This window comes from Procambarus clarkii, chromosome 59 (genome assembly GCF_040958095.1).
Source record: "Procambarus clarkii isolate CNS0578487 chromosome 59, FALCON_Pclarkii_2.0, whole genome shotgun sequence".
Lineage (NCBI taxonomy): Eukaryota > Metazoa > Arthropoda > Malacostraca > Decapoda > Cambaridae > Procambarus > Procambarus clarkii.
Genome location: NC_091208.1, coordinates 12,781,923 through 12,796,802, shown reverse-complemented (window position 1 = coordinate 12,796,802; position 14,880 = coordinate 12,781,923).

The following is a 14,880-nucleotide window of genomic DNA, read 5'->3' as shown; positions in this document are numbered from 1 at the left end:
AATTGATGCAGGGGCCCAGGAGAGTGATGCAGATGCTCAAGAGATGGATGCAGAGGATGAAGAGAGTGATGCAGAGGCTCATACTTTTATCGTATATATAATGAATTAGTACCCATAGACTGAAAATTCACAAAAACGTGAAAAACGGAAAAATATTGCCTAATTCGATGATATTATGTTTAAATCACATAAAGGAAAAGGAGATGATAAACGTGAAAATATTGCTAAATTTGATGATTTTTCGTACGAAACAAAATGCAAGAAAACTTGCTTAAAATGCAATATTATGCGAAATTCTGAGATTTGAAGGCCAAATCACATATCGTGATACTACATGAAATAGTATCGAAATATTGGTAAAAATTATTATATATACGTAATATCAAACTACATGAAAAACGTGAAAAAAGTCACTATTTAACCATACTTGAGGATTTTAACTTCAAATCATAGAGCGAGGTTTCGTATTATTTAGATCCAAAAAAGACATATGACAATGTTGTTTCCAATACAAATGATAAAAATCAATGTGTTTTCATTAGAATTAACAAAAAAAAACCTGATTTTCCGTTTATATTACCGATGGAAGATGTTCACGAAAACATCTCTATTCCGGCTGAAACGTCGATATATATTCAATAAAAACAGAACTTCTCCCCTTTTCAATATCTTTCTCAGTATTTTAACGAGAAACAAATAGTTGATTGAAAATGAAGTATTTAAGGTTATTATCTAATCAATTATATGTTTACATCATTTTTATCGTATATATAATAAATTAATACCCATAAACTGAAAATTCACAAAAACGTGGAAAAACGGCAAAATATTGCCTAATTCGATGATATTTTGTTTAAATCACATAGAGGAAAAGGGGATGATAAACGTCAAAATATTGCTAAATTCGATGATTTCTCGTACAAAACAAAATGCAAGAAATTTGCTTAAAATGCAATATGTTGCGACATTCTGAGATTTGAAGGCCAAATCACATATTGTGATACTACATGAAATAGTATCGAAATATTGGTATAAATGAATTTATTTACGTAATATCAAACTACATGAAAAACGTGAAAAAAGTCACTATTTTACCATATTTGAGGATTTAATCTTCAAATCATAGAGCGAGGTTTCGTATTATTTAGATCCAAGAAAAGACATAAGACAATGTTGTTTCCAATACAAATGATAAAAATCAATGTGTTTTCATTAGAATTAACTAAAATGTTCTTGATTTTCCGTTATTATTACCGATGGAAGATGTTTACGAAAACCGCTCTATTCCGGCTGATACGTCGATATATGCAATAAAAACAGAACTTCTCCCCTTTTCAATATCTTACTCAGTATCTTAACGAGAAACAAATAGTTGATAGAAAATGAAGTATTTAAGGTTAATTTTTAATTTCTAATTAAATTGAGGATTTTAACTTCAAATCATAGAGCGAGGTTTCGTATTATTTAGATCCAAAAAAAGACATATGACAATGTTGTTTCCAATACAAATGATAAAAATCAATGTGTTTTCATTAGAATTAACAACAAAAAACCTGATTTTCCGTTTATATTACCGATGGAAGATGTACACGAATACATCTCTATTCCGGCTGAAACGTCGATATATATTCAATAAAAACAGAACTTCTCCCCTTTTCAATATCTTACTCAGTATTTTAACGAGAAACAAATAGTTGATTGAAAATGAAGTATTTAAGGTTATTATCTAATCAATTATATGTTTGCGTCATTTTTATCGTATATATAATGAATTAATACCCATAAACTGAAAATTCACAAAAACGTGGAAAAACGGCAAAATATTCCCTAATTCGATGATATTTTGTTTAAATCACATAGAGGAAAAGGGGATGATAAACGTCAAAATATTGCTAAATTCGGTGATTTTTCGTACGAAACAAAATGGAAGAAAACTTGCTTAAAATGCAATATTATGCGACATTCTGAGATTTAAAGGCCAAATCACATATTGTGATACTACATGAAATAGTATCGAAATATTGGTAAAAATGAATATATTTGCGTAATATCAAACTACATGAAAAACGTGAAAAAAGTCACTATTTTACAATATTTGAGGATTTAAACTTCAAATCATAGAGCGAGGTTTCGTATTATTTAGATCCAAGAAAAGACATAAGACAATGTTGTTTCCAATACAAATGATAAAAAACAATGTGTTTTCATTAGAATTAACTAAAATGTTCTTGATTTTCCGTTTATATTACCGATGGAAGATGTACACGAAAACCGCTCTATTCCGGCTGAAACGTCGATATATGCAATAAAAACAGAACTTCTCCCCTTTTCAATATCTTACTCAGTATCTTAACGAGAAACAAATAGTTGATTGAAAATGAAGTATTTAAGGTTAATTTCTAATCAATTATGTGTTTGCTTCATTTTTATCGTATATATAATGAATTAATAACAATAAACTGAAAATTCACAAAAACGTGATAAAACGGCAAAATATTGCCTAATTCGATGATATTTTGTTTAAATCACATAAAGGAAAAGAGGATGTTAAACGTCAAGATATTGCTAAATTCGATGATTTTTCGTCCGAAACAAAATGCAAGAAAACTTGCTTATATTGCAATATTATGCGAAATTCTGAGATTTGAAGGCCAAATCACATATCGTGATACTACATGAAATAGTAACGAAATATTGGTAAAAATGAATATATATACGTAATATCAAACTACATGAAAAACGTGAAAAAGTCACTATTTTACCATATTTGAAGATTTTAACTTCAAATCATAGAGCGAGGTTTCGTATTATTTAGATCCATGAAAAGACATATGACAATGTTGTTTCCAATACAAATTATAAAAACAAATGTGTTTTCATTAGAATTAACTAAAATGTTCCTGATTTTCCGTTTATATTACTGATGGAAGATGTACACGTAAAACCGCTCTAATCCGGCTGAAACGTCGATATATGCAATAAAAACCGAACTTCTCTTTTCAATATCCTACTCAGTATTTTAACGAGAAACAAATGGTTGATTGAAAATGAAGTATTTTAGGTTAATTTCAAATCAATTATGTGTTTGCATAATTTTTATCGTATATTTAATGAATTAATAACAATAAACGGAAAATTCACAAAAATGTGGAAAAACGGCGAAATATTGCCTAATTCGATGATACATGTTTAAATCACATAAAGGAAATGGGGATGATAAACATCAAAATATTGCTAAATATGATGATTTTTCGTACGAAACAAAATGGAAGAAAACTTGCTTAAAATGCAATATTATGCGAAATTCTGAGATTTGAAGGCCAAATCACATATCGTGATACTACATGAAATAGTATCGAAATATTGCTAAAAATTAATATATTTACGTAATATCAAACTACATGAAAAACGTGAAAAAAGTCACTATTTTACCATTTTTGGAGATTTTAACTTCAAATCATAGAGCGAGGTTTCGTATTATTTAGATTCAAGAAAAGATATATGACAATGTTGTTTCCAATACAAATGATAAAAACCAATGTGTTTTCATTAGAATTATCTTAAATGTTCCTGATTTTCCGTTTATATTACCGATGGAAGATGTACACGTAAAACCGCTCTAATCAGGCTGAAACGTCGATGTATGCAATAAAAACCGAACTTCTCCCCTTTTCAATATCCTACTCAGTATTTTAACGAGAAACAAATGGTTGATTGAAAATGAAGTATTTAAGGTTAATTTCTAATCAATTATGTGTTTGCATAATTTTTATCATATATTTAATGAATTAATAACAAGAAACTGAAAATTCACAAAAATGTGGAAAAACGGCAAAATATTGCCTAATTCGATGATATTATGTTTAAATCACATAAAGGAAAATGGGATGATAAACGTCAAAATATTGCTAAATTTGATGATTTTTCGTACGAAACAAAATGCAAGAAAACTAGCTTAAAATGCAATATTATGCGAAATTCTGAGATTTGAAGGCCAAATCACATATCGTGATACTACATGAAATAGAATCGAAATATTGGTAAAAATTATTATAAATACGTAATATCAAACTACATGAAAAACATGAAAAAAGTCACTATATAACCATATTTGAGTATTTTAACTTCAAATCATAGAGCGAGGTTTCGTATTATTTAGATCCAAAAAAAGACATATGACAATGTTGTTTCCAATACAAATGATAAAAATCAATGTGTTTTCATTAGAATTAACAAAAAAAAAACTGATTTTCCGTTTATATTACCGATGGAAGATGTACACGAAAACATCTCTATTCCGGCTGAAACGTCGATATATTCAATAAAAACAGAACTTCTCCCCTTTTCAATATCTTACTCAGTATTTTAACGAGAAACAAATAGTTGATTGAAAATGAAGTATTTAAGGTTATTATCTAATCAATTATGTGTTTGCATCATTTTTATCGTATATATAATGAATTAATACCCAGAAACTGAAAATGCACAAAAACGTGGAAAAACGGCAAAATATAGCATAATTAGATGATATTTTGTTTAAATCACATAGAGGAAAAGCGGATGATAAACGTCAAAATATTGCTAAATTCGATGATTTTTCGTACGAAACAAAATGCAAGAAAACTTGCTTGAAATGCAATATTATGCGACATTCTGAAATTTGAAGGCCAAATCACATATTGTGATACTACATGAAATAGTATCGAAATATTGGTAAAAATGAATATATTTACGTAATATCAAACTACATGAAAAACGTGAAAACGTAACTATTTTACCATATTTGAGGATTTAAACTTCAAATCATAGAGCGAGGTTTCGTATTGTTTAGCTCCAAGAAAAGACATAAGACAATGTTGTTTCCAATACAAATGATAAAAAAACAATGTGTTTTCATTAGAATTAACTAAAATGTTCTTGATTTTCCGTTTATATTAGCGATGGAAGATGTACACGAAAACCGTTCTATTCCGGCTGAAACAGTGAAGAGGAGTGTCACGTGCTTCTGTAGAGGTGGTGAAGCACCTTAGTTGTTCGAGGAAACTTCATGGTGTAGCAGCCAGGAGAGCTGAGGAGGACCCTAGTAGAGGTAGTGAAGCACTATAGTTGCCCAAGGAAAACTTCATGGTGTAGCAGCCTGGAGGAGCTGCAGAGGATCCTGGTAGTTCCTGAAGAGATCAGGGTAGTGAACTTCCCTATATGGAAGGGAAGTTCTAAAGGATTACTTATAGGGAAGTAATAGAGTGTTTGGTTGTCCTTAGGGTGCAAGGCGCAGTGAAAGGTGAGTGATTGTTTGCCGTTCTTGTGCCGAGGAGATTCTATACTGAAGCATAGAGTTACAGACGTAGGTTGGATTACCTACAGATGTATGTGTTTTAGGACTGATAGGGTGATCGATTGATCATTGTTGTGTATCAAGGAACATTTATACTGATATATATTGTGACGATAATCTCCTTCAAGAGATTGAGCCTGCTCTTCCCTCCACAATTACGTCGTTGAAATTATATAAAACTACTAGGGAAGAAATGTCCAACAACGACAACAACACCAGCAAGGTTTGCCAGCGAGCAAAACGTATGCAGCCAGAGACACCTGTTCAGACTCAAACCGCCAAACTACCTGTTGATCGCTACCGGCTCCGCTGATTGGTCGCCGGCCGGGCTGCAACTGCACTCCACCCCCCCCATACTACTTGATGTCTGGGGTCGCCACGACCTCAGACCTCAGAATATTCTGTGCTTCCGCGGTTACCACTCCTCCCGGCTAGACGTTAGCGTATACTGAGAGAGTTGGTAGCTTAAAGCCAATATTCCAGCACCTTACCTTTATTTTTGTATTGCACTTCTTGTTATTTTGCCTTAACGTAACTTTTCATTGTGTCATTTAATTATTCTTATTATTTTGATTGATTGATTTTATTATACAAATTTGTTTGTCCATTTTTTTATGTTTTTATTTCTTTAACGTAATTAAAATTTCATTGTTAAAGTTTACTTGTGTTTTGTGTGTCTTCTCCTTACCTTACCACAGACGAAGTTCCAGTTTTCTATTTTTTTTTATAACTATGTGACGAGGCCATACCCCTAGCCTTAAACAGCCGAACACCAACGCGTTACCGTCACAATATATATATATATATATATATATATATATATATATATATATATATATATATATATATATATATATATATATATATATATATATATATATATATATATATATATATATATATATATATGTTATTGCATTCATACGCTGATTTTCCTTGTACATGTTTATATATATATTCTCTCGCTGATAGTGCAACATTGTAGTATAAGACTAGATCGACTTGAGGAGGTAGATAGTATCAGGTGGTGAATCAGAAGATAGGATACCACTTGGTAAGCTGATGATAGAGTTCTGATGGTGTTGGAGTGCAACCTGACTAAAATAGTATAGAGTGTAGGATTCATTATTATTATTATTGTATGTGTGTATGTACTGTGTATGTGCTTTGTCCAGTAAATGTATTCAAATTTGCTGGTGTTTGGCCTTGTCCTAGTGAGGCTTCCCAAGAAGTAGTAAAGAAGGAGAGAGAGAAAGAACCAAGAACCACTGCTGTGGACAGGGTAGGACGTAAAATTAATAAGTCAAAGGGGGATTGAGGAGATCATATCACATAAGGAGAAAGTGGGGAACCCAGCTGGCGACCTTGTCAAAAGATAGAGAAGGCAGGCGGGAAAGGAATTCCTGCAACTTTTTGTCTGGCAGGAGAGACTCAGGGGAAGTTATTGTTAAAAGGTAAGCCTGGGTCTTCCTTCACTTCTCCATGGGTCTAGGCCGGAATTGCTAATGGCAGTTTCCCGTGGTTGACTGAAGGGCTTCCAGGGTGAATCAGTGGCACCCCTAGTGGTGGGGGCAAAGACCTGCGGTGGTGGGTATTACTGGTCCTCTCCTGTGGGACCAGGAGACTCCGGTGAGTCCCAAGAGTCGGAGGGGCTGAGTATTCTGCCTTCTGAGCCCCTTAGCAGCCGACTGCTAGCAGAGCCCCAGCCCACCCCCTGTGACAGTATCCAATGTAACTCCTCGAAAGTCAACGTTTCATCAGTTTCTTCCCCACTCAATCAAACTTCATCTTCTCCATCACTACAATCGGTATCGTAACTACTACGGCATAAGTAATTGAATATCCAATGTAACTCGTCGAAAGTCAACATTTCATCAGTTTCGTCTCCACTCAAGCAAACTTCATCTTCTCCATCACTACAATCACTACATTCGTAACCACTACGGCACAAGTAATTGATTATCGAATGTAACTCGTCGAAAGTCAACGTTTCATCAGTTTCTTCCCCACTCGAACAAGCTTCCGTTTCGTCTCCACTTAAGCAAACTTCATCTTCTCCATCACTACAATCGGTATCGTAACCACTACGACATAAGTAATTGATTATCGAATGTAACTCGTCGAAAGTCAACGTTTCGTCCCCACTTGAACAAGCTTCGGTTTCATCCCCACTTGAACAAGCTTCAGTTTCATCCCCACTTGAACAAGCTTCGGTTTCATCCCCACTTGAACAAGCTTCGGTTTCATCCCCACTTGAACAAGCTTCAGTGTCGTCCCCACTTGAACAAGCTTCATTTTCATCCCCACTTGAACAAGCTTCAGTTTCTTCCCTACTTGAACAAGTTTCAGTTTCATCCCCACTTGAACAAGCTTCAGTGTCGTCCCCACTTGAACAAGCTTCAGTTTCATCCCCACTTGAACAAGCTTCAGTGTCGTCCCCACTTGAACAAGCTTCAGTTTCATCCCCAATTGAACAAGCTTCAGTTTCATCCCCACTTGGACAAGCTTCAGTTTCTTCCCCACTTGAACAAGCTTCAGTTTCATCCCCACTTGAACAAGTTTCAGTGTCGTCCCCACTTGAACAAGCTTCAGTTTCATCCCCACTTGAACAAGCTTCAGTTTCATCCCCACTTGAACAAGCTTCAGTTTCATCCCCACTTGAACAAGCTTCAGTGTTCTCCCCACTCGAGGAATCTCTTACCTTCACATTGCATTCATCATCTTGCGGGTGGTAAGGAAGCCAACAGCTGATGATCAAGAAACCTGCCACAGCTCCGCCCATTATCAACAACGCACGAATTTTTAAGAATCTTTCAGTCATCTTCACCGCCATCTTACCATCTTCACTAACGACAGAGCCAACGATGGGTCCATTAACGGGTCCAATGATGGAGCCAATGATGGGTCCATTAACGGGTCCAATGATGGAGCCAATGACGGGTCAATGATGGGTCCATTAAAGGGTCCAATGATTGAGCCAATGACGGGTCCATTAACGGGTCCGATGATGGAGCCAATGATGGGTCCATTAACGGGTCCAACGATAGACCCAATGACGGGTCCATTTACAGGTCCAACGATAGAACCAATGACGGGTCCATTTACGGGTCCAACGATAGAGCCAATTATAGGTCCAAATCTTTTTCCCTCTTCATAAACATGATTTTCAAATGAAGAAATTAAACAAATTCCAGAAGTGACCGCGAGAAACATCAGGAACATTTTCATCATTACGGATACGTTCATTTTGTGGATACTAAATTTGGTGTTTTACTAGTAACTCTAGTAATACCTATATAATATATATATATATATATATGCAGTTCCGCCGGCCATTATTATAATGCAATATCTAACATCTGTTAATATAGTAAACTTGGAATTGGTGATAGGATTTGACCCCGGGTGTTGTAAAAGGTAGCTTTGGTGGCAGTGTTGGAGAAGGTGACAACGATCATGAGGTGAAATGGGAGAGTTAGGAGGGGAAGAGATTGTAACAATGCTAAGTGTTTTGCACTGTTTCATGTTATAATTGTGAGTTGCGTATGTGTGCGGGAATGATGGAGAGTGTGGTTGTAGTGGGTGAGGCAGAGTGAGGTGTTGACTAGCTATAATCTGCTGACAAGTGTTATGACCCCAGGTAGCCTGAAGAACGAGTCTACCTATCAGAGAGTTATTCCACATACGAGACCTAATTGAGAGGTCAGAGAAAAGATTATAATATATTATATTATATATATATATATATATATATATATATATATATATATATATATATATATATATATATATATATATATATGTATATATATATATATATATATATATATATATATATATATATATATATATATATATGTCGTACCTAATAGCCAGAACGCACTTCTCAGCCTACTATTCAAGGCCCGATTTGCCTAATAAGCCAAGTTTTCATGAATTAATGTTTTTTCGTCTACCTAACCTACCTAACCTAACCTAACCTAGCTTTTTTTGGCTACCTAACCTAACCTTACCTATAAATATAGGTTAGGTTAGGTTAGGTAGGGTTGGTTAGGTTCGGTCATATATCTACGTTAATTTTAACTACAATAAAAAAAAATTGACCTCATACATAGAGAAAAGGGTTGCTTTATCATTTCATAACAAAAAAATTATAGTAAATATATTAATTCAGGAAAACTTGGCTTATTAGGCAAATCGGGCCTTGAATATTTGGCTGAGAAGTGAGTTCTGGCTACTAGGTACGACATATATATATATATATATATATATATGTATATATATATATATATATAGTGTTGCACAACCAGGTGGCGCTGCCACCCACAGGGAAGCAGCCAAATCCCGTAAGTATAGAGAACTGGATCACCACTACAATTTTGTCCCCATTGCTTCTGAGACGCTCGGCGCCTGGGGTAAAAGTGCTACCAGTTTTTTGAAGGAACTGGGTTCTAGGCTCATTGAAACAACAAGGGACCCGAGAGCTGCAAGCTTTCTTTTCCAGCGCCTCAGTGTGGCGATACAGAGGGGAAATGCGCACTGCATCCAGGGTTCCTGCCCGCCATCTGAGGAGCTGGAGGAACTCGACAACCTATGACAACCATCTTTGTAACCCATATGTAACTCCTTTTTTGTAACAAAGTTCAAATAAAGTAAATATATATGTGTACATACAAAAAAATGGGGGTGGTAGGAGAAGAAAATATTAGTGTTCAGTGAGAAACCACAAGGTCTCCTCTGAATACTTTTTATTTTCTTCTCCGAGGCTATGGGTCCCCACATTGGCACCAGAGGTGGTACCCTCACAAACTTTAAAAAAAAAAAAAAAAAAAAAAAAAAAAAAAAAAAAAATATATATATATATATATATATATATATATATATATATATATATATATATATATATATATATATATATATATATATATATATATATATATATATATATATATATATATATATATATATAAAACCCGGCAAGACGACGGCATGACCTTACTTGAGCAACAGAGGTCGTGAGAGAGGGTTGCTACACCATGAAGTTTTCCTTGGGCAACTATAGTGCTTCACTACCTCTACTAGGGTCCTCCTCAGCTCTCCTGGCTGCTACACCATGAAGTTTCCTCGAACAACTATGGTGCTTCACGACCTCTACAGAAGCACGTGACACTCCTCTTCACTGCTTCAGCCGGAATAGAACGGTTTTCGTGTACATCTTCCATCGGTAATATAAACGGAAAATCAAGAACATTTTAGTTAATTCTAATGAAAACACATTGTTTTTTTATCATTTGTTTTGGAAACAACATTGTCTTATGTCTTTTCTTGGATCTGAACAATACGAAACCTCGCTCTATGATTTGAAGTTTAAATCCTCAAATATGGTAAAATAGTTACTTTTTTCACGTTTTTCATGTAGTTTGATATTACGTAAATATATTCATTTTTACCAATATTTCGATACTATTTCATGTAGTATCACAATATGTGATTTCGCCTTCAAATCTCAGAATGTCGCATAATATTGCATTTCAAGCAAGTTTTCTTGCATTTTGTTTCGTACGAAAAATCATCGAATTTAGCAATATTTTGACGTTTATCATCCGCTTTTCCTCTATGTGATTTAAACAAAATATCAGCGAATTATGCAATATTTTGCCGTTTTTCCACGTTTTTGTGAATTTTCAGTTTCTGGGTATTAATTCATTATATATACGATAAAAATGATGCAAACACATAATTGATTAGATAATAACCTTAAATACTTCATTTTCAATCAACTATTTGTTTCTCGTTAAAATACTGAGTAAGATATTGAAAAGGGGAGAAGTTCTGTTTTTATTGAATATATCGACGTTTCAGCCGGAATGCAGATGTTTTCGTTTACATCTACCATCGGTAATATAAACGGAAAATCAGGTTTTTTTTTGTTAATTCTAACGAAAACACATTGATTTTTATCATTTGTATTGGAAACAACATTGTCATATGTCCTTTTTTGGATCTAAATAATACGAAACCTCGCTCTATGATTTGAAGTTAAAATCCTCAAATATGGTTAAATAGTGACTTTTTTCACGTTTTTCATGTAGTTTGATATTACGTATATATATTAATTTTTAAAAATATTTCGATACTATTTCATGTAGTATCACGATATGTGATTTGGCCTTCAAATCTCAGAATTTCGCATAATATTGCATTTTAAGCAAGTTTTCTTGCATTTTGTTTCGCACGAAAAATCATCAAATTTAGCAATATTTTGACGTTTATCATCCCCTTTTCCTCTATGTGATTTAAACAAAATATCATCGAATTAGGCAATATTCGGCCGTTTTTCCACGTTTTTGTGAATTTTCAGTTTATTGTTATTAATTCATTATATATACGACAAAAATGATGCAAACACATAATTGATTAGAAATTAACCTTAAATACTTCATTTTCTATCAACTATTTGTTTCTCGTTAAGATACTGAGTAAGATATTGAAAAGGGGAGAAGTTCTGTTTTTATTGCATATATCGACGTTTCAGCCGGAATAGAGCGGTTTTCGTGTACATCTTCCATCGGTAATAATAACGGAAAATCAAGAACATTTTAGTTAATTCTAATGAAAACACATTGTTTTTTATCATTTGTATTGGAAACAATATTGTCTTATGTCTTTTCTTGGATCTAAATAATACGAAACCTCGCTCTATGATTTAAACTTTAAATCCTCAAATATGGTAAAATAGTGACTTTTCACGTTTTTCATGTAGTTTGATATTACGTAAATATATTCATTTTAACCAATATTTCGATACTATTTCATGTAGTATCACAATATGTGATTTGGCCTTCAAATCTCAGAATGTCGCAACATATTGCATTTTAAGCAAATTTCTTGCATTTTGTTTTGTACGAGAAATCATCGAATTTAGCAATATTTTGACGTTTATCATCCCCTTTTCCTCTATGTGATTTAAACAAAATATCACCGAATTAGGCAATATTTTGCCGTTTTTCCACGTTTTTGTGAATTTTCAGTTTATGGGTATTAATTCATTATATATACGATAAAAATGATGCAAACATATAATTGATTAGAAATTAACCTTAAATGCTTCATTTTCAATCAACTATTTGTTTCTCGTTAAGATACTGAGTAAGATATTGAAAAGGGGAGAAGTTCTGTTTTTATTGCATATATCGACGTTTAAGCCGGAATAGAACGGTTTTCGTGTACATCTTCCATCGGTAATATAAACGGAAAATCAAGAACGTTTTAGTTAATTCTAATGAAAACACATTGTTTTTTATCATTTGTATTGGAAACAACATTGTCTTATGTCTTTTCTTGGATCTAAACAATACGAAACCTCGCTCTATGATTTGAAGTTTAAATCCTCAAATATGGTAAAATAGTGACTTTTTCACGTTTTTCATGTAGTTTGATATTACGTATATATATTAATTTTTACCAATATTTGGATACTATTTCATGTAGTATCACGATATGTTATTTGGCCTTCAAATCTCAGAATTTCGCATAATATTGCATTTTAAGCAAGTTTTCTTGCATTTTGTTTCGTACGAAAAATCATCAAATTTAGCAATATTTTGACGTTCATCATCCCCTTTTCCTCTATGTGATTTAAACAAAATATCATCGAATTAGGCAATATTTGGCCGTTTTTCCACGTTTTTGTGAATTTTCAGTTTATTGTTATTAATTCATTATATATACGATAAAAATGATGCAAACACATAATTGATTAGAAATTAACCTTAAATACTTCATTTTCTATCAACTATTTGTTTCTCGTTAAGATACTGAGTTAGATATTGAAAAGGGGAGAAGTTCTGTTTTTATTGCAAATATCGACGTATCAGCCGGAATAGAGCGGTTTTCGTGAACATCTTCCATCGGTAATAATAACGGAAAATCAAGAACATTTTAGTTAATTCTAATGAAAACACATTGTTTTTTTATCATTTGTTTTGGAAACAACATTGTCTTATGTCTTTTCTTGGATCTAAACAATACGAAACCTCGCTCTATGATTTGAAGTTTAAATCCTCAAATATGGTAAAATAGTTACTTTTTTCACGTTTTTCATGTAGTTTGATATTACGTAAATATATTCATTTTTACCAATATTTCGATACTATTTCATGTAGTATCACAATATGTGATTTGGCCTTCAAATCTCAGAATGTCGCATAATATTGCATTTCAAGCAAGTTTTCTTGCATTTTGTTTCGTACGAAAAATCATCGAATTTAGCAATATTTTGACGTCTATCATCCGCTTTTCCTCTATGTGATTTAAACAAAATATCATCGAATTATGCAATATTTTGCCGTTTTTCCACGTTTTTGTGAATTTTCAGTTTCTGGGTATTAATTCATTATATAAACGATAAAAATGATGCAAACACATAATTGATTAGATAATAACCTTAAATACTTCATTTTCAATCAACTATTTGTTTCTCGTTAAAATACTGAGTAAGATATTGAAAAGGGGAGAAGTTCTGTTTTTATTGAATATATCGACGTTTCAGCCGGAATACAGATGTTTTCGTTTACATCTACCATCGGTAATATAAACGGAAAATCAGGTTTTTTTTTTTTGTTAATTCTAACGAAAACACATTGATTTTTATCATTTGTATTGGCAACAACATTGTCATATGTCCTTTTTTGGATCTAAATAATACGAAACCTCGCTCTATGATTTGAAGTTAAAATCCTCAAATATGGTTAAATAGTGACTTTTTTCACGTTTTTCATGTAGTTTGATATTACGTATATATATTAATTTTTAAAAATATTTCGATACTATTTCATGTAGTATCACGATATGTGATTTGGCCTTCAAATCTCAGAATTTCGCATAATATTGCATTTTAAGCAAGTTTTCTTGCATTTTGTTTCGCACGAAAAATCATCAAATTTAGCAATATTTTGACGTTTATCATCCCCTTTTCCTCTATGTGATTTAAACAAAATATCATCGAATTAGGCAATATTCGGCCGTTTTTCCACGTTTTTGTAAATTTTCAGTTTATTGTTATTAATTCATTATATATACGACAAAAATGATGCAAACACATAATTGATTAGAAATTAACCTTAAATACTTCATTTTCTATCAACTATTTGTTTCTCGTTAAGATACTGAGTAAGATATTGAAAAGGGGAGAAGTTCTGTTTTTATTGCATATATCGACGTTTCAGCCGGAATAGAGCGGTTTTCGTGTACATCTTCCATCGGTAATAATAACGGAAAATCAAGAACATTTTAGTTAATTCTAATGAAAACACATTGTTTTTTATCATTTGTATTGGAAACAATATTGTCTTATGTCTTTTCTTGGATCTAAATAATACGAAACCTCGCTCTATGATTTAAACTTTAAATCCTCAAATATGGTAAAATAGTGACTTTTCACGTTTTTCATGTAGTTTGATATTACGTAAATATATTCATTTTAACCAATATTTCGATACTATTTCATGTAGTATCACAATATGTGATTTGGCCTTCAAATCTCA